Here is a 23,661-nt window from a genome sequence, read left to right as displayed (position 1 = left end):
GTAAGTAACCAGTACAGGAAGCCAGGTGCCACGTTAGTGACCCTAACTCAGTCCTTGTGGGCTTGTTCAAGGAGCCAAGAAATCCACCATCTTTCACCTTTCCATGATCCAAGTGTGGATTATCTTCTAGGGATTTTCATGGTAAATGGTGACTGTAGATTGGTGTTCTCTTGGCCTCCCAAGATGTATGTGGTCCCCACCCTCCTCCATCTGTCAAGGTTGCTTGGGGGTTCCTAGAGCTGGAAAGGCTCTTAGAAAATGCACAGTCCAAACCCTTTGAGGAAAAGGGACTTGTCACATTGCTTGTTAATACAAAGCCATGGTGAGCATCCAGGCCACCTGTCCCCCAGCACAGTACTCAGGTTATGTTGGGGCAAATGTAATTAGAAAAATAAACCAGTAATTCTCAGAATTACCAATGACCCAGGTCGTGGCTCTTCATGGAATATCCATGTTTCTGACTTGAGAAAACTTCTTGATGGAGTATTGGGTTCACTCAAGAGCAGAGATTGGTCCATCCTTCCTATATCCCTCATTCACATCATTCTAATGCTTTACTGGTTTCTAAAAGCAGCTCCATTTCTACTCTGGTGCCAGCTTGGTCTTATCCCTGCCACTCCATTCTGGTTGTCTCATGGGTGACTGAGGTTTAGGGGAGATAACCTAGCCCGCCTCCCCCAACCCTAGGGAGAATTCAAAGACTTGAGCCTGGGCTGTGGTTCTTCCTAAGCCTTTCTTCCTGGGAGCCCCCGCCAATAGTAGGCAAGCCCTCAGGTAAGCAAAGAGGAAGGCAGTTTCCCTGCTGTTCTCCCCTCCTTCTTCCCTTCTGCTTCCTCTTCCCCACTTGCCCTCCCCAGTTTCTACTCCACACCTCCTTTTACTCACCTCCTCCTTCCTCATTACTTTCCTTCTCATGTCTCTTCCCTACCTCTATCCCTCACTCCCTGCTCCTGAGTTAGATCCCTTCTCTCCAGAACCCACCCCATATACCTTGAGTTTCATCCTGGCCATGCCCCTCCCCCAGCAGGCTTTCCAGAATTCCTGCAGGGAGAGGCCTGTCTTCAAGGATCTGCAGCATGCCAGTTTGGCAGTTTCCCGGGGTACGCATGTGGAGGGTGCACACATGAAGACCAGCTGCCTCGGCTTCTGCAGTTATGCATGTGTGTAGAGAGGAGACAGGGTCGTATGTTACAGATGTATCCAGCCGAGCCAATCCTGGGCTGCAGAGACACATCCACATGCCACATGTGCCTCCCTGTGGGTAACCGGGACAGGTGCACGGGATGTGTTAGCTACCAGGAGAGAAGAGAAGGATTGCAACATTGACATTCTTCCTGCCCCTGGATTTACCAGCTGGAGTACCAACAGGAATCTCAAAATTTCATTTCCTTCAGAAGGAAGGAAATGCCTCTTGGGGAGTCCAGTAAGGCAGAGGACGGTCCTACCTTTCCGGTAACTAGTTGTTTATAGTGGGCAGAGAGGATAACCAAAGACGAGACCCTGGCCAGACCTGGGTGTTCTGACTCTAAGTTCACAGTCTGCTTTGAGTAGGGGCTCCGCTACCTACCACATACATGCCTTGGACAAGTCACTCTATTCTTTTGGGCCTCAGTTTCCTTATACATCAAATGAGGGTTGCTGGGAAGATCAAACAAGTGAAGAGTTGTAAAGATGATGTGAAAACACTTGGCGCCATTGCACCCTTCACTGATTCTTGTAATAATCATGAAAAGTCAAAGTGCGTGTGTGTGTGTGCACGGGGCGCTCGTTGTTCATAGGTCCCTTACCAGGATTCGAGAATCTGAACTGGGCCCCAGGACTGGGTGGGCGCGATCGTCCCAGCCCCCACTCCCAGCCTAGGGCCGGCGCGGTCGGGTTTTCCTCCGGCAGGCGGCGGGCTGACGGCTGCAGGGCGCGCTAGGCACGTGAGGCCCCAGCGCCGGCGCCAGCTGCAGAGGTGCAGCCCTGACCGCCCGGCTCGCCTTCCGCAGGGGCTGCCCGTGCCGCTGGACCGCGGAGACTGCCCTCCCGGTTCCGGTGCTCGCGGCCTGCCCACATCCCTCCGCGACCGCGGCCCCAGCCCACTCCCGCCCCACCGTGCGTTCCCGCGCCACCCCTGCCAGGACCGTGAATCCGTCTGGTTTCGGCGGCGGTGTTGGTTGTCTCGGAAGCGGGTGCGCTCGGCAGCGGGCAGGGCAGCGGGCGCAGAGGCTGCCTTCGGCTCCTGCAGCTCCGCGGGTCGCCACTGGGGGCTGCCGCGCCGGAGAGCTCGGCGGGGACGGTGCGCACGGCCGCCGGGTTCCTGGGCGCCTCTGGCCGCTGGGTTTTCTCCACCGCTGGCCCTGCGCTGTCTCCGCAGCCCGCCCGACTCCCTCCCAGATTGGAGCGTGTGATCCGTGTGTGTGTGTGTGTGTGTGTGTGTGTGTGTGTGGAGCGGAGAGAGAAACCGGGTACGCGCGTATGCGCGCGCGCGTGGGGGGCAGTGTGCATGCGGGGAGTATGGGGGAGTGTGTTTGTGTGTGCGTGTGGGTGTGAGTGCCTGGCTCCCTCTCGCTGAGACACACATACACTCACACATACACAACCGGGCAGGCTCGTCTGAACTTGAAGACACCCCACATTCCAAGATGCCCGAGGTTCCTGGGAATGCCTGGGGTTCTTCGATCCGGAAAATCCTACCGGCATCCTCCTAGGGAGGGATTATTATTATTATTATTTTTCTTTAATCTGGAAGAGAAGAGAACAAGTTGTGCTTTTCCCCCCTTCTTCTTGCTAAATGCCATGGATATAACTGAATAAGCGGCTCAGGGTTCTCCCCGCGTGGACGTCCGAGGCCACCATCTGCCTGCATTCGCCGGAGCCGCCGGAGGGTTTAGCTCGAGTCTGTCTCGGGCGGGGAAGGATGCGTGGCCGAGCCGGGGAGCCCGGGCGCCCCGCGGAGCCGGCCTTGGTGCCTCCCAGCCGGGGGTAGATGCTGCCTCGCCCAGGTGAGTGGTCGCTGGCGCTGCGTCTTTGCGATCCCGGGTGTCCGCGGGAGCTCGGCGCGGGGCTGAACGCACCCGAGGGAACCGGGAACTTTGCATCCCTTTCTTTTTCGCTTGAAGACTCCCCTCATCCTAGGTGCTCATGCGGACACCCCCTTCTCTTTTCGCCCATCCTTATCGCGAGAGATTTCCTTTCCTTTCTTTAGTCTTTATTTCCAATAGAGGGGGTGAAACTCTGGCGGGGAGCGGGGAAAGCGGGGTCCATGTGAAACTGGAGACCAGGATGGAGAGACGGGGAGCCACGGCACGGGTGGATGGAACCGTTGAAAGCAGCAGGAGAACTTTGCCGCCAGATACCACTCTGTTGCATCTCCACACATGCAAGGCCTGGCTAGAGCCATTGCTGGGGGCTAGGTGGGGGTGCCGGGGACTCCCTGAGCTCTGTGGACTGGGTGGGGTGGGGTAAAGCCAAGTGCAGAGGGGTTGATGCAGAGCGGATGGGAAGAAGGAAGGCATGGTTGCAGTTTGGGGAGGCAGGTAGGGTAGGTTCAGGGACCCTATACTGGCCTCAGGCAGAAAGCAGATCAGGGGGATTGTGTGTGTGTGCAGCTTGGGGCATCAGAATGGCATGATGAAGCAATATGGAAAATGGCATTAGCCATGCCTGGGTTCCTAGGTCTCTGTCTCCCACCCAGCCCTGCCCTGGTTCTAAGGTTGGCCTGGGCAGGGAGGAGGGAGAGCAGTGGACCGTTCCGAGGTGGACAGTGCCTTACTTTGCACAGACCTTCTGAGGGAGGTGTCCTACTCGTCTTCCCATCAGCCCAGTACAAAGGACAGAGGCAGAGAGTTCTAGGGAGATAGAGCCTCCGAAAACCAGAGCAGGAGGGAGAAGGGAGCCTGAGTTGAGACCGCAGAGGGACTGAGCCAGACTGTTGCCAAATGCACCCGGCGACAGCAGGCAGCTGCAGACAGACAGACACCTGCAGGGACAGGGAACATGTCAGAGCCTGCACTCTTGAGTTGGAGTAACAGGCATGGCTACAGATGATGACCCCCTCCCCTGGCCACAATGGAGTGTGTGTGTGTGTGTGTGTGTATGTGTGTGTGTACGCGTGTGTGTGTACGCATGTGTATGTTTCAGGGAGGTGGCAGCTGTGGCCTCCATGGCCTGATTGGCCTTCTAGTACTGGGGGAGGGGGCAGCTTCAGGAATTTGAACCCCTGCTGCTGGGGAGGAGCAAAGCTAGGGAGGAAACTGCCATTCCCTGGGCTGTGAAGTTCCCAGGGGCCAGGGCTAGAGGTTCTATGTGGGCTGTTATTCTTGTGTGGGGGCCGATTTGGAACTCAAGGTGGGGAGCAAGGGAACTAGGTTTTGGGGTTGTGCCCTGGTCTGGTCGCTGCCTTCTGGCAGGAGCTTTATATAGCCACACAGAGCAGAGCCCTGAGGGCAGTGTCATTTCCTTGTGGGGTACATAGGAGCTTGAAGGGGGTCAGAGTCCTGTAAGGAGGATTGAGAAGCTCCGAAAGGCCTGCACTTGGAGCTGTCAGCCTCCGCCGACCATGCCAGCTGCCTGGGCCCTTCTGCTGATGCTGGAATGTCATCTTTCCCTTCTGACTCTGGCTGGGAGTGCAGAGTTGCATCTCTCTGGCCTCCTCACATGCTTCTGCTCAGGCCCCCTGCCCAGCCCTCAATTTAGAGTTTCTGGTCTAATTCCTGACCAGGAATGTAATTATTTATCTTCCTGCCCTCATCCTGGGGATGCAAACAGCAAACTTGGGCATTTTTGTTTCAGCCTCTGGAAGATTGGCTCCCAGCTCCGTCTCCTGTCTAGAAGGACTGGGTGCCTGCCTGCTGTGGGCTGGAGGCTGGGGTTCAGGGTTCCTTCTTCTGTGAAGTGCCAGTTCTTTGCTCAGGCCCAGAAACGAGAGAAGCTGGGGAGTCTGCTCTGAGACAGGGTGAACTGGGAGCTTCCAGGAGGTGAGGCTGAGGAGGAGAAGCAAGATAGATGGGAAGAAAATGCAGTCAGAGTGGGTGGGGCCACCGGGGAAACCAGGCAGCCTTCTGGCCAGCTGAGTCCTTCTTTGACTGAAGGAGGAATTGCTCTTCTTATCTTTGCTTCAGCTCCAAAGGAAAAAAAAACCAGGGATTCTGGCCTCCAAGTGCCAGTTTGCCAACCCTCTTCAGCCTGTGGGGTTGGGCAGGTTCTGCTCTCCTTTTTTGCGGGGTGGATGTATAGAGGCTTATAAGCTCCTGGCGTGGGGTCTGTCTACCCAGGGACAGTGGAGAAGTGAAATTGGAATTAATTGTTTTCAGAAAATCCCCTTTCCTAAGGTAGATATTAGCATCTAGGGAGTTCACAGTCTGATGGGGGAGGCTGCTAGAGTGGAAGCAGAGACATATAGCCATAAACAACATGGGATGGCCAAGTGGAATTGGACTCTGAACAAGAGCAACAACAATTTGAGTATTTTGTGATTTTCCTTTGGGTAGGGGTGGAGTTTTAGGGTCCAACTTACTGAAGGGATAGCATTGTCATATAATGGAATGAAACCTCAACTTGGGGGGCCTGGGTTCAAATTCTGGCTCTGCCATATCTTGGTTAACAATGTGAGTCTTTGTGTTTTGACCCGGTAAAATAAAATAATAGCATGTACCCAACAGATGTATTATGACCTGATGTTTTCCTGGCAGTCCCCAAACCCCTTTTCAGATCTGGGAGAGTCTTCAGTTGAAACGGGGAGGGTTGGAAGGGAGGGAGAGTTCCTCAGAGACATGGAGGATAGTACAGCCGACTTCCCCCGTCCAGGGAGCTGCCAGGAGGGTTTGATGCCATCAGACATAAGCTGATTGTTAAAAGCCTCCAGAAAGCCCTCCAGAAATCTTTGAGAATTGATGGTTGAGGAGCAAATTTCACCTCTGGGGCCCTGGCACTTGCTTCCCTCCCTTTCTCTCGTTTGTTTTGGATTTTTATGGCCATGCACATTTGCTCAGGAAGTGGGGCTCTGCATTTTACAAGTATCACCAGCCACCCTTTCCTGTCTGAGGTTTGAATGTAAAATACCCCCCCCGGCCCCGCCGCCAGCACCCAGTCTTCTCTTTTTGACTCTGTTGCCCACTCCCCCAAGGGTGACCTCACAGGAATGTTGTGAGGCCCAGGTAAAGTGAATGGATACAGCTCTGTCGGGCCTGGGCAGAGGTTGTGATTGAACTGGGTCCTATTTATGTAGTTGGGGGAGGGATACATCCAATTTGAGAGAGGGGCCTGGTTTTCTTACTGATGAAACAGGATGCTAATGCTCATCCCCCAGAGTTGTTGGAAGGGCACAGCAGCATGTGTGACTGCACTTTGTAAACAGGACAAGCCCTTTAGCACTCACAGCTATATTTGTGACCCTTTCTCATTAAGACTGTCACTAAAATGTCAAATATAATTATACTCAGGTATCAGGGCACTAAAGGTGGACTTTCATGGGTCAGTTTCATGTGGGACTGCAGTTAACCAGTGATTACAGGCCAGGCAGGTGGACACTGTGCCTTCTGAGAAAAGGGGTGTTAAGAACCTGCAGAAACAGGGCAGTTGTGGTTCAGATAATTGGGTGGGACTGGTAACAGGAAGCTAGGAAGGGGCACATGGGCAGCATTTTTGGAGGGTTTCTCCTAATCACACCCTCCCATTACATTTTAATACCACAGATATACTATATGTATATCTGTACTTTGTATATCAAAAGATTAAGTTCTCTTTTTTTGCCTCCCCACCAAGAACACATTTTTGCCCCCTTGGGGGCGATATTGTCACCACTGAGGATGCATTGTCTTAAAATTAACAGAGGTAAGTGTTAGTTAGAAGAGGTGGATTAATGAGTCAGGGGGAATCCAGAAGATAGTGAGGGAGACAGATGTACTTGCAACTTGCTACCCCAAGTGTGGTCTGTGGACCAGCGTCAGCATCACCTGGGAGCAGGTAAGCCAAGAAAAACCCTCGGAATCTCCATTTTATCAAGATGAGAGGTCGGGAGAGTGTTGGATTGACTGCCCAAGAACACAAAACTAAACTTTGAACAGAGGGTCAAAAATAGCTATGTTGTGGGCCACTCAGCTTGTTCAACTATTGAGTCCAAATCACCAAGCAAGTTTTAGTAATGACACAGTCTACCCATGTCGTGATTTATCAGTCTATTTTTTTTTTTTCTGAGTGATTTCCTTGCATTGTAACTGAGGGTTGTATAGAAGGTATGGGAGCCCTGCAGAGAAGACGCAAGGCTTCCATGCAACGAAAAATCAGGGCATCTTTGATTTGAACACATCTGGGCCTGCTTTTTTAAATGTCTCCAAGGGCCAAGCCTAATGGAGACCAGACCAACCTGAGGAACAGACTGGAACTATAGAGACAAGATATAGGTGTTAAACTGTGCCAAGCTGGATTAAGGAACAAAACTGTGTTCTCGTAATTTATCGACCTGCTTGGGATTGTCTGCAGGAGAGCCGGGGCCTCCCTGGCAACCTTCCAATATTAACAGGGCAGCCCCAAAAACATGCGAGATTGCAAAATAAGTTGGGCTCTTTAGAATTCACTGCATTTATTATTGGCATGTCCTATATTAATTCACCCACCAGCAGGAGCTAAGCTACAGTTTACATGCCCAGAAACAACATAAAGAAGCAGAAAGCTGAGCATCTCTGAACCCCTCTTCCTTCCACGTTTCCTGCCTGGGTCCTTTCCCCTCAACACATCCCTTCCTCTACCCCATTTTGGTGTAGAACAACACAGAGGAGTAGGCTCCCTCTTGCCTTAACCCAGATCTCTAATAAACTTCCTGGGGATGCAAAGTCTATTGGCCCTCCCATTTCTTCTTCCCGAGGACTCACTTCCTATTCCTTTTCTCCAAAAGTAGTACTCTGTTCCCAGCTACCCCATTCTTTTTCATTCTCCTGTTAAGGCGGCTTTAGTCAAAGAAGCCAGGGGGTCCCCCAACTAATACTGAGGGTCTGTGGAGGCTCCTACTTCAGAATGAATGATTGTAAAGTAGGCCTTGATGTTACATGACTCTCTCTGGTCCCCAAAACATAAGAAATGTGGCCACTCAGCCTACAGGACTTGGAGAAGTTTGGGGAATGAGCCATGCTAGGGTCTCAGTACCTAGTGAGAGAGCAATGGATGATGGCAGTGAGGGCAAAGGCATTTCTGACTTTCTGAGCTCCTGGAAACCCCTTAAAAGTGCCTAACAATGACTGTAAGCTGGGACCTTGTCATTCTAAAAAGGTATTGAAGATTCCTGGATGGGTAGAATTGATTCCTTGACTCAACCTTTCCTGTAATGAAGCCACTATAATACCTAGAAATGTCCCTCTGGGGCAGAATGGAGGGAGGATGGATGGGGATCTGGGGTCATGGAGGTGAGAGGTTAGAGGTCCTCCTATAGCACAAGACACTGATGGCTGGTCAGAGAATGCTTGCTGGGGTGCAGCGGAACCTAGAATGAGCTCTCCTTTTAGCTCTGCCCGGAACTTGCTGTGTGACTTTGGCCATCCCCTCTGTCTTCCTGTCCTCGCCTGTGGTTTAGAGCCTGTGTGCTCTCCTAAGGCCTTTTCAGTTCAGGTCGTTGATCCTTTGATTTACAAGTGTATGATCCAGCCTCAGAGCAAAGACATCTCTGCGGAGCCATCTAGGCCCTGGAAGTTACTTGGCTGGGGTCCTCCATCCTCCTTCCCATCCTCTTCTGCCAGACAGCACTGACCTGAGGCTTTTCTTTGCTTCATGCTCCTGACTAGTCTATGACCAAACACTGTAACTGGGTGTCGTTTGGAATGACCAGGATCCCAGGGCTGCCGTCTGAATGAGGGTGTCTCTTTCCTCCCCACTTTACCACATAACATGTGCACATACACACACATTCATACACACACACACCCACCAGTGTACACATGTCCACATACCTCACACACATCCACACTTGCATGCCCACACATATACTTATGCACACACACATTTATGCTCACACTCACACATATGTTCACATACATATACACACTGCCAAATACTCACACTTGTACATTCATACATGTACACACACAGCACACATTCATGTACACATGTTCATGAGTTCATACACCTTCTCTTACAAATGCAACACTCCCACATATTCACACACACATGCACACACTCCCTTTTTCCACTGCACCGGCTTCTCCCTCAAAGACATGGGCGGGTGCCATTCAACCCTTCCAGCTCACTGTCTACTTTAGAGAGCATGTCAATACATGGCCTCCTGTCATTCCTATAGCCCTCTGACCTCATTCAGGAGGACAAAACCATGTCTTCTTCTGTATATGGATGAAGAAACTGGCTTGGATTTGCAGGTAGCAGGGTCAGGATGAGTGCCAAGACTTCTGGATCCGGTCCGGAGATTCACCTATCACTTCGGAGCTGCCGTAGCAATTTCTGCTCTGTAGAACAACCCTGGAAGACAGGAAGGGTATATTTTGTCCCTGTGTTAAAGATGGGAAACTAAGGACCAGGGAGATTCACACACAGACAAAGGGTGACCAGACCCTCTATCCTTCTCAGCCAGGACATGTGCATACTCCAGCAGCTTCTTGGTGATCGTGTCTTCCTTCCTGGCTCTCAGTCTGCTAGAAACTTTTATTCACACTAAACTCCAGCAAGTGAGAAATGCCACCCTGGGGCAGCCCATGGGCATTCCAGTTTCAGTTCTGACTTGTTTTCACCAAAGTAGGGTGTGGGAGAAGAGTGGACTGCCTCTGTCCTTAGGGTCGAGGTAAATAAGCCCTCTCATTGCCATTTCTCATGATGGGATCAAGCTACGCTCATCATCAGTGTATCCTTTTTTGTAGTCTCAGCCCACCTCCCCTCTTGAGGCTGTAGCTTCTGTGCTTTTCTGCCTGCCATGGCAGTGAGGTTTCCTTTAGCTTGCTCTGAAGTGCCTCCTTCACTTCCTTCAAACTTTAAGGCCCAGAGAGCCTGTTCCTTTAAGATGTGGTAAGCAATCCCATCCTCCTTCATCCATCCCTTTCATGACTTGATGGCTAGCAGTCTTCCCCTGTTTAGTTTAATTCAGCAAGCATTAATTGAATGCCTACTATGTGCCACCCAGGGGGCCTGACACTGCAAAGGTGAATTACCTCTCCAATCCATGTGTGCACGCAGCCCTCAGTCTCACCGATCATTTGACTTCTTCTCCTGCACTTTTTCCAGCCCTGTTTGTGGACCCCAGGACTTGATTATGTTGGGGGTGGTGGTTCCAAGTTCTGGCTGATTTCTAGTGCAGCCCCTCACCTGCATTCTCATGTGTATATGTGTGTGTGTGTTCGTGTGTGTTGCTTAGGAGTCAGTCAAGGTCACACATGATTAACTGCTTGATGTAAAGCTGATAGTGGTGGTGATGATGATGATAATGATGATGGTGATTATACGGTGATGGTAATGAAGTCCACTTAAGAAACAGGCTCTCAAGCTGCTTTCCCACCCCGCTCTACCACTAAGCTGACATCTTACCATCTTACCCAAATAGAAACTGATAGGATGAAGAGATTTGGGGTCATCGTCCCAATTTAGAGACAGCTGGCCTGAAAGGAACCATTAATCTTCCTCCTAGCCTGAGGACTTATGTCACAGGGGCTGAGCTGGGAAGAAGGGGAGCTGAGGCTAGAGACCCTGGAATAGACATTAAATCCTGGACTCTCTGTCCAGAGTCACACCTTCTAAGCACATGACAATAAGGGCTATTGCCCTGGAGGAGAGGGTGGTTCCCCAGGCTGTTGAGGGGCAAGAATCTGTGAATGAGGCTGCTGGCAGGGATTGTGCTTGCAATCACAGAGTGGTTGCAAATGGGCAAAGCAGATCCCTGATGCTTGGGAAGTCTTCATCTGATGAGCGAAGACCAGTCCTTGTCCTTGGGAAGTTTATGTCTGAGGAGGAGGATAAAGCAGATACACAAGGCACATTATTAGGGAACATTTAGGCACCAAAATTCGTGGATGGAGCATTTTTCTCACAGGGAGAAATGTGTGTACCTGTGCCTGCATTTGTAGGATTTGCACTGTTCTGTTTTCCTGGTTGTGTGAACTTGAGTGGGTTATTCTTTCTGTGCCTCAGTTTTCTCATCTGCAAAGTGAGGATAATAATAGTACCCACCTCACAGGGTTGTTAGGAAAATTAAATGAACTACCATACATAAGGTACCTGGAGCAGTGCCTGGCACATATTGAACACTATATATGTGTGAGCTATTAGTAGTAGTAGTAGAAATAGTGGTATTTTTGTAAGCATGGAGAGGACCATACTTAGGAAAATACCACTGAGGACCCTCTTAACTGATACTCCTTTCTAACAACCGTCTCTTAAGTTAGACATTAATTTGGGGAATCTCCACATGATCTCATTTGTCCCTTGCAACAATCCTACCAGGCAGTCAGGATAGACGTTATGATTATAACCACTTTGCATAAAGGGGAACTGAGGCACAGATGTTATGAAGTGGTTTCTGGTCTGATGGGGTTTTCATTGTACCTTACAGCCACACTGCATTCAGGCGAGGGGTCACAAGAATCTTGGAGCAGAGGGTTTTGGATGATGATAGCTGATAAGTTCAGGACTGGCCTTCCCACCTGGCCCTTATGCATGTTGGGATCAGACTGCTGGGAAAATAAACCACGGTGGGGAAGGAAGATCTCATTCTAGGCTTGTGTAACTAGGCGGGGTCCACATGAAATGGCCTGGGGAGAAGCAGGCTGCCCTCTACACAGCACCCCAGAGGATAGGAGTTAGGCCACAGGACATGAGTATTGAAGCCTTTTGAAACTGTCATGAATGCCTTGGGATGGGGATAGGGATATGAGTAGCATCCACTTTATAGGGTTGTTGAATACTTACGTGAGGGCGGGGCTGTGCTGGGAGCACTCACGGGGCACAGAAGGGATGGGGAACCTGGATCGGGAACCTTCTGATTCAGCCTGGCCTGGTGTGTGGGGAGAAAGCCAGAGACATCCTCCTGGGCCATATTCCTACCCACCCCAACACCTTTGTCCCAGGGCTGCTCCTAGTGATGGGGAAGGGACCCTCCTGGATCCTTTGGTTTGAAAGGGCTTGGAAAGCATCTGGGGCAAGAAAATGGGCCTTGGGGGCTTGGTGCGGTGGCTCATGCCTGTAATCTTAGCACTTTGGGAGGCTGAGGCAGGCGGATTGCCTGAGCTCAGGAGTTTGAGACCAGCCTGGGCAACACAGTGAAACCCCCGTCTCTACTAAAATACAAAAAATTAGCTGGACATGGTGGTGGGTGCCTGTAGTCCCGACTACTCGGGAGGCTGAGGCAGGAGAATCGCTTGAACCTGGGAGGCGGAAGTTGCAGTGAGCTGAGATCGTGCCACTGCACTCCAGCCTGGGTGATAGAGTGAGACTCTGTATCCAAAAAAAAAAAAAAAAGAAAGAAAGAAAAGAAAAGAAAAGGGGCCTTGGGCCAGGACCCAGAAGAGGGGATGAGGACCTCCAGCAGGGAGAACCAGACTGGAGGAGGGAATGCTTGTGGGGGTGGGGTTTTAGGAACTCAGGGGTGTCAGAGTGCAGGAACGGATCATGCATGGGTCAGTATCTAGGGTGGGACATGAGGTGATGATGGAGAGTTGGTGTGGGTCCATAGGAAGAGGAGTCAGGAAGGTGGTGAAGGCCAGAATGAGACAGCAGCAAGAACCACAGGAGAGCTGGGGGTGGGACCTGACTGAAGCCCAGGCCTCCCAGTCACTGTCTGCTCAGAACCAGGCTGGCCAGGACCCAAAGCCCCAGCTCAGAGTCTCTCTCTTGGGGTGGGGAGAGAAGGCAAGGCCCTGAGCTCCTTCTAGGGCTCTGTGATCAGCCTGTTCCATAAATCTCAGGCCATGTAAATTTGGTGCATAATTGGGAGGCACTGCAGGTACCTGTGGCTCCAGGATAAAATCCAGGCAGCTCCGGAGACAGAGCAATGGATCATGAGTTACAGGGAAGGCCTGTGGGACACAGTGGTGGCTGGCCCAGCTTGAGGCATGAGTTATCTCAGGCTGGGCTGCCCTGCCGTGCTGCTGCGCTGCAACGCCGGGCTGATATTTACTGTATATTGGTTTTTAAATTACAGTACAACATTGATTAGCTGCTCTTTCACTTCAGCCCTCACTCTCTGTCCCTGTTCTGCTTGGCCTTTCTATGCCTCTCTGTCTCTCTCTCCATCTGTCTTGTCTCTCTCCAATTCAGTTTTTAATGCAGAATATTATCTTACATTGTATCATGTTACCCTATGGAATTAGGCTTACGCTGCTTTGTATTTATTGGAGGATGCATTATATTAATCCCTTCCATGCATATAGCACTTTATACATTTTAAAGCTCTACCTGCAGCCATGCCTGTCTTCTTTGGACCCCATGACAGGGAGGAAGTAGGGCAAGCAGACTTGTCTCCATTTAAATGTGAGGAAACTGTAGCTCAGGAAGGCTAATGGAATGACCAGGTCATGCTTGCATTATATTATATTATACCATAATAATAATGGCTACCGGGTATTGAATGCTTGCTGTGAGCCCTGTGCTATTCTAAAATAAGCTTTATGTACTTATTTTATGCCCACATTCATTCTGTGCAGTGGGTATTGTTATTACTTCATTTTACAGGTGAAGGAATGAAGATTCAGAGTGGGTTAGTAGCTTGCCCGAGGTCACACAGCTATTACAGTAAAATTCAACTTTGAATTAGCTGGATTCAAACCCCAGCAGCCAGCTCCTGAGCCCACTCTCTTAACCAGGATGGATGCTGTCACGTGCTGTGATCCCTGAGTTGGATTGGGGGTGGGAGAGTGGGGACGGGGTGGGATGGCTTCATGGTGCTACAAGAGGCATCCTTGTCCTTACACGACTTCCGTTTCTTTATGTTTTCACTGCACCCAGGGGAAAAGCCTGGGGACTTTGCAACAGCAGGAAATGTCCCCAGGGCAAGGGGCCAAGTTCCTTTACCCCAATATCCACAGATGTTTAGGGCCCCAATATCCACTGTTTTGGCCCCCAAGCAAAGGCAGAAGGGCAGGCGCAGAGTAAGGCTGGTGAGAGCCCTGGCTGGGTGGTGTGGTTGCCATCCACCCTCCTTCTTTCCTGTGTCCACGGAGGGAGGGTGACATCCTGACTCTCAGGACTGCCTTTGTGTGTTCCCTTGCCCTTTGTTTCAGAGGCAAAGCTGCTTGCAGCCCAGGAGCACCTCTGAGCTGGGCCTAGCTCCCAGAAGCACAGTGAGCCAGCGGGCAGCAGGGGAAGAGCTGGGGGTTCTGCGCACTCTGCGAGGTCCAGCCCTGCCCTCACTAGTGCACAGCAATGAGGAAGCCCTGCTGTGGCCTGAGATGCCTGGTGCCTGAGCAGGAGTTGGGAGGGGTGACTGGGTCTAATGTGGACCATCCTGAGGAGTCCTTCCTCTCCAGATCCTCACATCCCCGCTTCCTCCATCATCCTAAGGACCTATTGCCATGGCTGGAGTCAGGCCACAATATGCCACTTGCCATGGCCCAGACACTCATCTCCCTGTCTCCCAGGTCACACTCATGGGGAAGGGAGGCAGATGTTTTGGGAGAAGCAGGGATCCCCTGTGCCATCTGCATGTCCCTTGTGGGGGGAGGTGGGGGAAAAGGGTCCTGAGACTTAGGATGTTGTGAGTCCCTTGACTCCAAGGAGCCATCCTTGGCAGAGCGCAGCCCTGCACATCTGCACTTCCGTGGCCCTGCTGTGAAGTGAATCTTGCTCCCTGCCCACTTCTCATTCTGTCCTTGCTAATGGGGCCCTGCTGTCTCTCCGGAGCTGCCTGGATTTTATTCTGGAGCCGCAGGTACCTGCAGTGCCTCCCAATTATGCGCCAAATTTACATAGCCTGAGATTTATGGAACAGGCCACACATTTATGGAAAATGTGAAGTATAAAGGTAAAGTGAAGCTTATACTTTTTCCTGTGGGCTCAGAATCATCCAACACTCCCCGCCACCCCCCTGCCCCGTGATGGACACAAACTGGGAGCATAACTCCGAGGCTGATATTTCTGTTGCTTTTCTTGTTAATAGCTACTACTTGATGAGCAGTTGATATGTGAGAGGAATTCTAGCACAGTGAGTCAGGCCCGGGAGGCAGACAGCTGGGTTCAAATCTCAGCAATTTTACTTAGGAGCTGTGTACCCTCGTGCAAGTCACTTAGCTCTTTGAGCCTCACTTTCCCGTTCTGTAAAATGGAGCTAGCAACAATACTTAATCCCTAGGGTTGTCGTGAGTATAAAATGGTAAATAGCTACAAAATGCTACAGCACCTGGCACATGGCATATATTATTAAAGTGTTTGTCTATACCATAATTTATATGCATTCTCTCATTTTGTCTCCCAACTACTTTTACAAAGTAGGTATTACCTCCCTGCACATGTGAAAACTGAAGCTCAAAATATCAATGAGATTTGCTCCAAGTCTAGGGTGACCAACTGTCCGAATTTGCCTGAGACTAGGGATTCCTGGGATACAGTACTTTCAGTTGTGGTTTGTTTGTTTGTTTTGTTTTGCTTTTGACACAAGTTCCGTTCTTGTTGCCCAGGCTGGAGTGCAATGGCGCGATTTCGGCTGACTGCAACCTCTGCCTCCCAGGTTCAAGTGATTCTCCTGCTTCAGCTCCCCGAGTAGCATCACCATGCCTGGCTAATTTTTGTATTTTTGGTAGAGATGGGGTTTCACCATGTTGGCCAGGCTGGTCTCGAACTCGTGACCTCAGGTGATTCACCTGCCTCGGCCCCTCAAAGTGCTGGGATTACAGGCGTGAGCCACCGTGCCCGGCCAGGACTTTCAGTTTTGAAGTTAGGAAAGTCCCAGGCCAACTAGGATGAGTTGGGCACCCTACCCAGGTCACACAGCAAATGCATGGATGAGCCAGGATTTGAATCCAGTTGTTTCTGATATCCACTGCCATGCCCTAAGCCATTCTAGACACTCTCAGGGATGGAGCCTCTCTTAGCTGCCCACATTTGTGGAGCTCTGGTAGGCTCAGAGATGCTTTCCCACTTCATTCTCACAAAACTGTCATTTAGGCAAATTACAGCAAAGAGGGAACTGAAACACAGAGGTCAAGTAATGCACCCTGGGTCACCTAGCGAGGAAGTGGCTGGGTTGCGACTGGCACCCAGGCCATCTGGCCCCAGTGCCCCACACTCCTGACCACTCTGCTGCAGCTTGCCTCCTATCCTTTCCAAATTCCTCCCAACTGTACCTGGTCTCATTTTTCATCCCAATGGCCTCTGGAATAGTCAGGGCAGGTACTTTTAAACCTGTTCTATAGGACAGAAAGCTGAGGCTCAGAGAGGCCAAATTCCTAAGCTAAGGTCACACAGCTTGTAAGTGATGAAGGCAGGATTAGATTTCATCAGGAGTTCTCAGCTGATGCTTCTCACTCTTGTTTTCGTGTTTGATAAATGGGCAGGATGCCTCCAGTCCCTTTCAGTTCTGTTCAAATTCATATGAAGTTTATGAGGTCTCAGTCATCACCGGGGCAGCTATGCAGGCAGCAGGTTTGGCGGGACATAGGCTCGTGCAGTCCTTTGGCTCCAATATTCTATTTGATGTAGTTGTCATTATCTGATCCTTCCCCCAGCAGGTAGAGGAGGCACCTTGTTGCAGAATGAACATGCCCACCTGCTAACAGCCCATCTGCTGACTATAGGAGCCCACCAGCAGCCCCAGGGTTCTCTGTGGACTTCCAGCTCTCACTCCTTCCACTAGCTGGGGATTAAACGTAGAAAAGGCTTCATTCTCCTGGTTGGGCAGCAAAGATGCTATTAATGCCAGGCTGCCTTCTAAGGCAACTAAATAAACAGAAAGGACAGGGACAAGAGTCTATAAATTCTAAATGATGTTCAGGAAAGTGGCCTGGGCCCCAAGCCCCATAAAACCCAGACAGCCTGCTGGGCTGGTGGTGCTTCATGGGCCCCTTCCTCTGCTGCGGGGTCATATGCCCATCAAGCCTCCCACTTGTAAGGTACTTTTTCTCTTTAACTTCCAAACACTTCCCATAGTAATTAGCATTTCATGGTTGTCTTTAAGCCACTCACATGGCTGCATCACTCCCCCATTTAACAGATAGGAAAACAGAGGCACACAGGGGGTTAATGAACTGGATAATGGCCCGGGTCCCTTGATGCTGATCTAGAAAGTTCTCTCTGATGTTCACACTAAGTAAGCACTTACTACATGCTGGGCACTGTTTTAAGCCCTTTGCACTTATTATCTAATTTATTGCCCATGACAACCTAGGACACAGGTACTATTATTTTAACTATCATCTCTACGTCCTAGTGAGGAGACTGTGATATAGAGGGTTTAAGTAACTTGCTCAGGCCCACACATGTGATAAGTGGCATGCAGGGATTTGGCCCTACACCCTCAACCATCACGCTGTTGGCAAAGCGAAGGAGCAGAACGGGAGGAGGGGTAGCTGCTGTCCTGAAGGGCCTGGCTCTTTGCTTCTTCCGAGGGAACCTGTTTCGGAGCCCCACCCTGTTTTGGAGACTCTGTGCTCTGGGCAGCTTCAGCACCTCCAGAGAGACATAACTCAAGGAGCAGTGAGGGCAGGTGAGGGGCTAGGCAGGTCAATTGAGAAGTGCCATGGAGAGAGCACCAGGCTGGGAGTCTGGACACTTGCATGGCCACGCCAGCTCCGCCACCAACTTGTTGTGGGGCCCTCAAAGGCTCTTCCCCTTTTCCTCTGCCTGTCTCTGATTTGGATGGAGGTGGGGCATCACATGATTTGGGGATCCACCTGCTGGTGGTGACGGCAGCAGAAAGGAGGGCCACAGATGCTCCAACATCGGACCTGGCCCTGCCCTCACTGTCAGAAGTGCAGACCCACAATGGGTGCCCAAATCGCCTGCTAAAACCTGGGCTATTTAAAACACCCAGCGCCACCTGGAATCTCGAGGTTCTGCTACTTCAGGAGGACTCTGGGCTTCAGCTCCCTCCCTCCCCATTGCCCTGCCTTATGGGGTTTGCTGGGGGTTAGGGAAATGACAGACCTTGGCTGCTGCAAATTATCTACAGCCCAACACTGCTTTCCCATGGTGGGTGTCAGAGAAGGGGCTCTACTGAGGGTTGGAGGGGTGCAGCATCCTCTTATTCTGGCCAAGGTCTGTGAAGTCCCCAGATCAATGAAGGAGAAAGAAGAAATTATTCAGCATGTTGCCAACCTAATCGGCCTTGCATGATTCCATTCAACTCATTTGCAGTTAACAGATGTTTACTGAGCACCTAGTATTGGTCTCTGCTAGGTGACAGAGGCTAGCTAATTAGACTTAGTTTCTGCCTTCAAGGGCCTCCCAGTCTGATGGGGAGGCAGAGGGGTAAACAAACAATTATAATGCACCATGATGGTCCTATGACTGGAGACAGGAACCTGCAGTGCTTCCAGCAAGAGGTGATTCCTCTCCAGCTCTGCTTCCGGGGCCTCTTGCTAAATGGCTGCAGCACCCTCTTGAATGGCCCCATTAAGTTCCTCTAGGCCACTCTCCCATAAACAATGCACACACCTTGCTGAAGATGTTTCAGTGCGTTTAGGGTAAAATCCTAACCCTTTAGGTGGCCTGCCAGGCACTGGCCCTGTCCATTTCTATACCTCCTTTGTGCCTTCTCCCCATGTCCCACACCCTGAGGGAACCGTGAACATTACTAGAAGAGATCATGTTCTTTTCCACCTCTGGGCCTTTGCATTCTGCCTGGAACACCATTTCTCTACCCTCTGCATGGCTGGACGCTACTCGTCCTTCAGACGTCAGCTTAAATATTGCTTTTAGGGATGGCCTGACCACTCCCAGTCTAAAGTTGGGCCCCTTGCTGCTGTCACTAAGGGCAGCTTCCCCCCGCCCCATGTGTTCCTTTCCACACTCTGTATCTGCTTGTTGGTTTATTGCTTCTCTCTTGCAGCCTGTGAACAATGTGGGGCAGGAATGGGGAAGGGACAGGGTGGACCAGGGGTTAAAAGTGCAGACTGGTGCTTAGACTGCCTGTGCAGAAATCTGGCTACACAACTCACCACTGTGTGACTCTGGGGAAGTTGCTTCATCTTTCTGTGTCCCTGTTTCTTCATGTGTAAAATGGGAGAAATAATAATACCTGCCCCCACAGAGGTGTGGTTTGGGCTAAATGAGTTAATCTATGTAAAGCACTTAGAACAGTGTCTGGCACATGGCAAGTGCTCAATAAATATTAGCTATCATTATTATTTTTATATCCACTGCTTAGAATAGTGCCCAGCTCAATAAATATTTGATGATTGGCTGAGACACCTGGGCTGAATCTTCAAGGAAGTAGTTGAGGGTTGGTTAGAGAGAGAATAGTGACTCTTAGCCCTGGCTGCACGTTGGAATCACCTGGGGGGCTATAACAAACACTGATGCCTGAGCCCTACCCCCAAGACAGTTGGCAGGCCATTGATGTTTTAAAGCTTCCCTAGGATTCTGATTCTAGGGTTGAGAACCACAGAGATGGGGAAGGGAGACATTCACAGCCCAAGAACATGGTGCAGCTGGCAGTGTCGTGCTGGAGGGAATGCAGAGGGTGAGGCAGGGGCAAGGGAGTTGAATGGCAGCACACAAAGTCAGGGCGGGACCTGAGAGGGCCCTGCATGCCATGCAGAGGAGCTTAGTCTTGGTGGAGAAGTCAATAGAGGCCCTGGAAAGTTTTAAGCTGAGAATGACACGGTCCGATTTGCCTTTAAGGAATTTGGCCTAGGTAGCTGTGTGGAGGATGGATTACTACGAGTGAAATTGAAGGCATGGAGATCAGAGTGCAGAAGAACTTCTGCCATGGTGAGAGCAGTGTGGAGCCAGGCTTGAACCAGGCAGATGACTTGCTGGTCCCCAGTTTAATTACTTAATCCTCCTTGGCATGTCTGAACAGCGAAATCTGGGCAGTGCGGCGTTCCACCTGGCCGCTCCTGCCCCCAACCACAATGCCAAACGGGTGTCACTCTGGGCTGATATAAACCCCATCTGGTCCTGACCATGGAAGGCCTTTTCCATCTGGTTTCTAAGCCGAACTTCTGACTCTCAGTGAAGATTCTCTAGTCCACACCCTGTTGGCCTCTGGGGCTCTTGTTTCAACCTGGAAATCCCTCCCAGGCCCACTTCCTCATTTATGATCCCTGCCCTACCCCCGCAAAGCCCTGAGGTCTAAATGCCTCGAATGTACCCTGGTTCCAGGCCAGTCCTCCCTGGAAACAACAGGCTCCCATCCTCCAGGGCTTCTGTCCCATTGGAGGCTTAAATATAGTCCCAATCTTCTGTCGCCTGGATTATAGGTGGGGACTCATGCTTCCTGCCTCCCAGCTCCCTGGCTACCAAGCTATCTCTCCCTAATTGTTCAATTTTCTTCCCACATGAAGCTGTGGGTCCCAGAGCTACCTTTGGAAGGCAGGGCTCTTGACAAAGTGACCCATGTCCTTCCCATTGTACCACACCATTTATCCCCGCTTGGAGGCAGTGTAAGTGGGTGCTCTGTCTGGCTCTGTGTGGTCTTGGGCAAGTCATCTGATCTCTGTTTGCCTTAGTTTCTTTATCTGTTAGAATACAGGTGAAAATGGGGGAGATACAAAATTAGCCGGGCATGGTGGCACATGCCTGTAATCCCAGCTACTCAGGAGGCTGAGGTAGGAGAATCACTTGAACCCGGGAGGCAGAGGTTACAGTGAGCCGAGACCTCACCATTGCACTCCAGCCTGGGCAACAAGAGCGAAACTCCATCTCAAAAAAGGAAGGAAGGGAGGAAGGAAGCAAGGAAGGAAGGAAGGAAATGGGGGAGATGTTTAGTAACCCAGTGACACTAGGAATAATCACAGGTTTGAACTGGCCATCTGACTCAGAGGATAGAGTAGGCTTTAATTTAGCACTGTGTTTCTTAGCATTAGTGAGGCATTTGGAACAGGACAGGAAACAGAGCACACATAGTATCTTTATCTTCATCTTGAGGGGAGGCCAGTAAGCCACCGACATACATAACTTTTTTTTTGCCCCTCACCCACGTGGGCCATGTTGGCTGCTGTTGATAAAACCTGAGAACCGTCTAAGAGTCTCCTTGGAGCAGAGAAGCTGCTGTCTCAATTTCCCATATACCATCTTAGACACATAGATCCCAGGCCTGCATGCCAACTCACAGTTCCCCAGGCCCACAGATCAGGGGTTTCACAGGACACAGGGCAGACACCACAGTCCACATGTATCTTAATTGCATTGTGGAAGGGCAGGCCTGGGGTTATTTTCCCAGAGAGGCCTAGGCCAGCCCAGGCTGCTGTCAAACCTTGACTGAGGCTTAGTTATCTGTACATATTTCTCTTAGGAGGAAGACAGTCAGTAGATTGCTGTCAATTCACACAGGTAAAACCCAATTTATAAGAGAGAGACAGAGAGAAGAGAAGGGAGGGGGAAACTGCAGATTGTCTGGGAAGAGTGAATTTTGTTTGTATGTTTTGGGGGTAAACTGATCATCTGGCAGCTGGTAGAGCTATTAGTTTGGGCATTCCAGTTCTTGAGCAGGCTGTCTAGGGGCATTGAAGAATGTGATGGCAGTTGTTGTGGGTTTTCCAGCAGAGCCTTAGGAGTTCATCTGTGGGGTATAGTCTCTGTAAGATACCTGCTGGTGCCACCTCACCAGCACCTCCACTTTAGCCAGGCCAGGTCTGCCCCTTGATCCCATCAGAACTCCTCAAGGTGGGCTGCTGTGGAATTCAATGGGTAACGGTGTGCCTAGTCCTCTAAAACAGTGAAAATCAACAGCAAAGTGCTTGTATGCAAACATGTCCATAGTCAATGCTCAATGTAAGTTCTAATTGCTATTCTTTCCCTCTCATGGGTTCCACCTCTGTTGGCTTCTCTGGCTCTGTTGCCTGGTGTCCCATATCTTCTCTGGAGCTGAGATTCAGAAGTGGAGAGGAGGAAGATGGGGACACAGAGAGGACGTCAAGGATCAAGACAGCTTTGTAATCATGTGTTTTAAGGAATGAAGTGGACAGGTTGCTTCCCTTATGCTCTTTAGGGACTGGGGTTGAGGGAGATTTATTTTTGCTCTTTCTTTTAGCCAAGGCGGCATCAGTCAGAAGGGCCTCCCACCTCATAATTTTGTCCTATTCGCTGGAAGCAGGCTGTGTCTGCCATTTTGATTTTTCTCCCAGCTTTGGAGGAAAACTAGAAGCCCAGAGAAAAAGTGCCTTTTTGTTTCCTCATTGGAATCCAGGGAAGAGGACCTTGGTAGCAGGAGACTGTTCTTTTCCTGAGTGGTTCCAACTCTTTTCTCCAGGAAGCTAGGTAGGCTAAGTAAGGGAGGGAGTCTCAGGCTGACCTTGAATCCTGGCAATCCCAGGGACTTGCAGTATGACCTTGATCCAGTGTCTTCTCCTCTCTTTAAAACTGTTTCCTCATCTTTAAAATTGGGGGATGTAGGGGCTACAGACATAATATTGTAAAGACTAAGGAAATGGGCCTTCCCCTTCCTACTGTCACCATACTTTAAGTGGTTCTCTTTAAGGTTGCTCTTGAAGGTCGTCATACCAAGTTTTGGCTTGAATATAAATGTTAGGGATTTCTTTTTTTTTTATTATTATTATACTTTAAGTTTTAGGGTACGTGTGCACAACATGCAGATTTGTTACATACGTATACATGTGCCATGTTGGTGTGCTGCACCCGTTAACTCGTCATTTAGCATTAGGTATATCTCCTAATGCTATCCCTCCCCTCTCCCCCCACCCCACAACAGTCCCCGGTGTGTGATGTTCCCCTTCCTGTGTCCATGTGTTCTCATTGTTCAATTCCCACCTATGAGTGAGAACATGCGGTGTTTGGTTTTTTGTCCTTGGGATAGTTTGCTGAGAATGATGGTTTCCAGCTTCATCCATGTCCTTACAAAGGACATGAACTCATCATTTTTTATGACTGCATAGTATTCCATGGTGTATATGTGCCACATTTTCTTAATCCAGTCTATCATTGTTGGACATTTCGGTTGGTTCCAAGTCTTTGCTATTGTGAATAGTGCTGCAATAAACATACATGTGCATGTGTCTTTATAGCAGCATGATTTATAATTCTTTGGGTATATACCCAGTAATGGGATACTATTTGACATGGGTCAAATGGTATTTCTAGTTCTAGATCCCTGAGGAATTGCCACACCGACTTCCACAATGGTTGAACTAGTTTACAGTCCCACCAACAGTGTAAAAGTGTTCCTATTTCTTCACATCCTCTCCAGCACCTTTGTTTCCTGACTTTTTAATGGTTGCCATTCTAACTGGTGTGAGATGGTAACTCATTGTGGTTTTGATTTGCATTTCTCTGATGGCCAGTGATGATGAACATTTTTTCATGTGTTTCTTGGCTGCATAAATGTCTTCTTTTGAGAAGTGTCTGTTCATATCCTTCATCCACTTTTTGATGGGGCTGTTTGTTTTTTTCTTGTAAATTTGTTTGAGTTCATTGTAGATTCTGGATATTAGCCCTTTGTCAGATAAGTAGGTTGCAAAAATTTTCTCCCATTCTGTAGGTTGCCTGTTCACTCTAATGGTGGTTTCTTTTGCTGTGCAGAAGCTCTTTAATTTAATTCGATCCCATTTGTCAATTTTGGCTTTTGTTGCCATTGCTTTTGGT

At 50.1% G+C, this 23,661-nt stretch overlaps 1 protein-coding gene across 1 annotated transcript in view; it reads left to right on the top strand.

The window, feature by feature from the left end:
• The first annotated feature begins 2,438 nt into the window (after positions 1 to 2,438).
• Positions 2,439 to 23,661, top strand: part of LRFN2 (leucine rich repeat and fibronectin type III domain containing 2) — a 194,307-nt gene continuing 173,084 nt past the window's right edge. Inside the window, exon 1 of the mRNA XM_054492268.2 lies at positions 2,439 to 2,987. The gene's annotated coding sequence lies outside the window, so the exon portion shown is untranslated. The remainder of the gene's footprint in view (positions 2,988 to 23,661) is intronic.

This window comes from Pongo pygmaeus, chromosome 5 (genome assembly GCF_028885625.2).
Source record: "Pongo pygmaeus isolate AG05252 chromosome 5, NHGRI_mPonPyg2-v2.0_pri, whole genome shotgun sequence".
Classification (NCBI taxonomy): Eukaryota; Metazoa; Chordata; class Mammalia; order Primates; family Hominidae; genus Pongo; species Pongo pygmaeus.
Note: the sequence above shows the minus strand (reverse complement) of the source record. Positions and strands in the feature narration are given on the sequence as shown.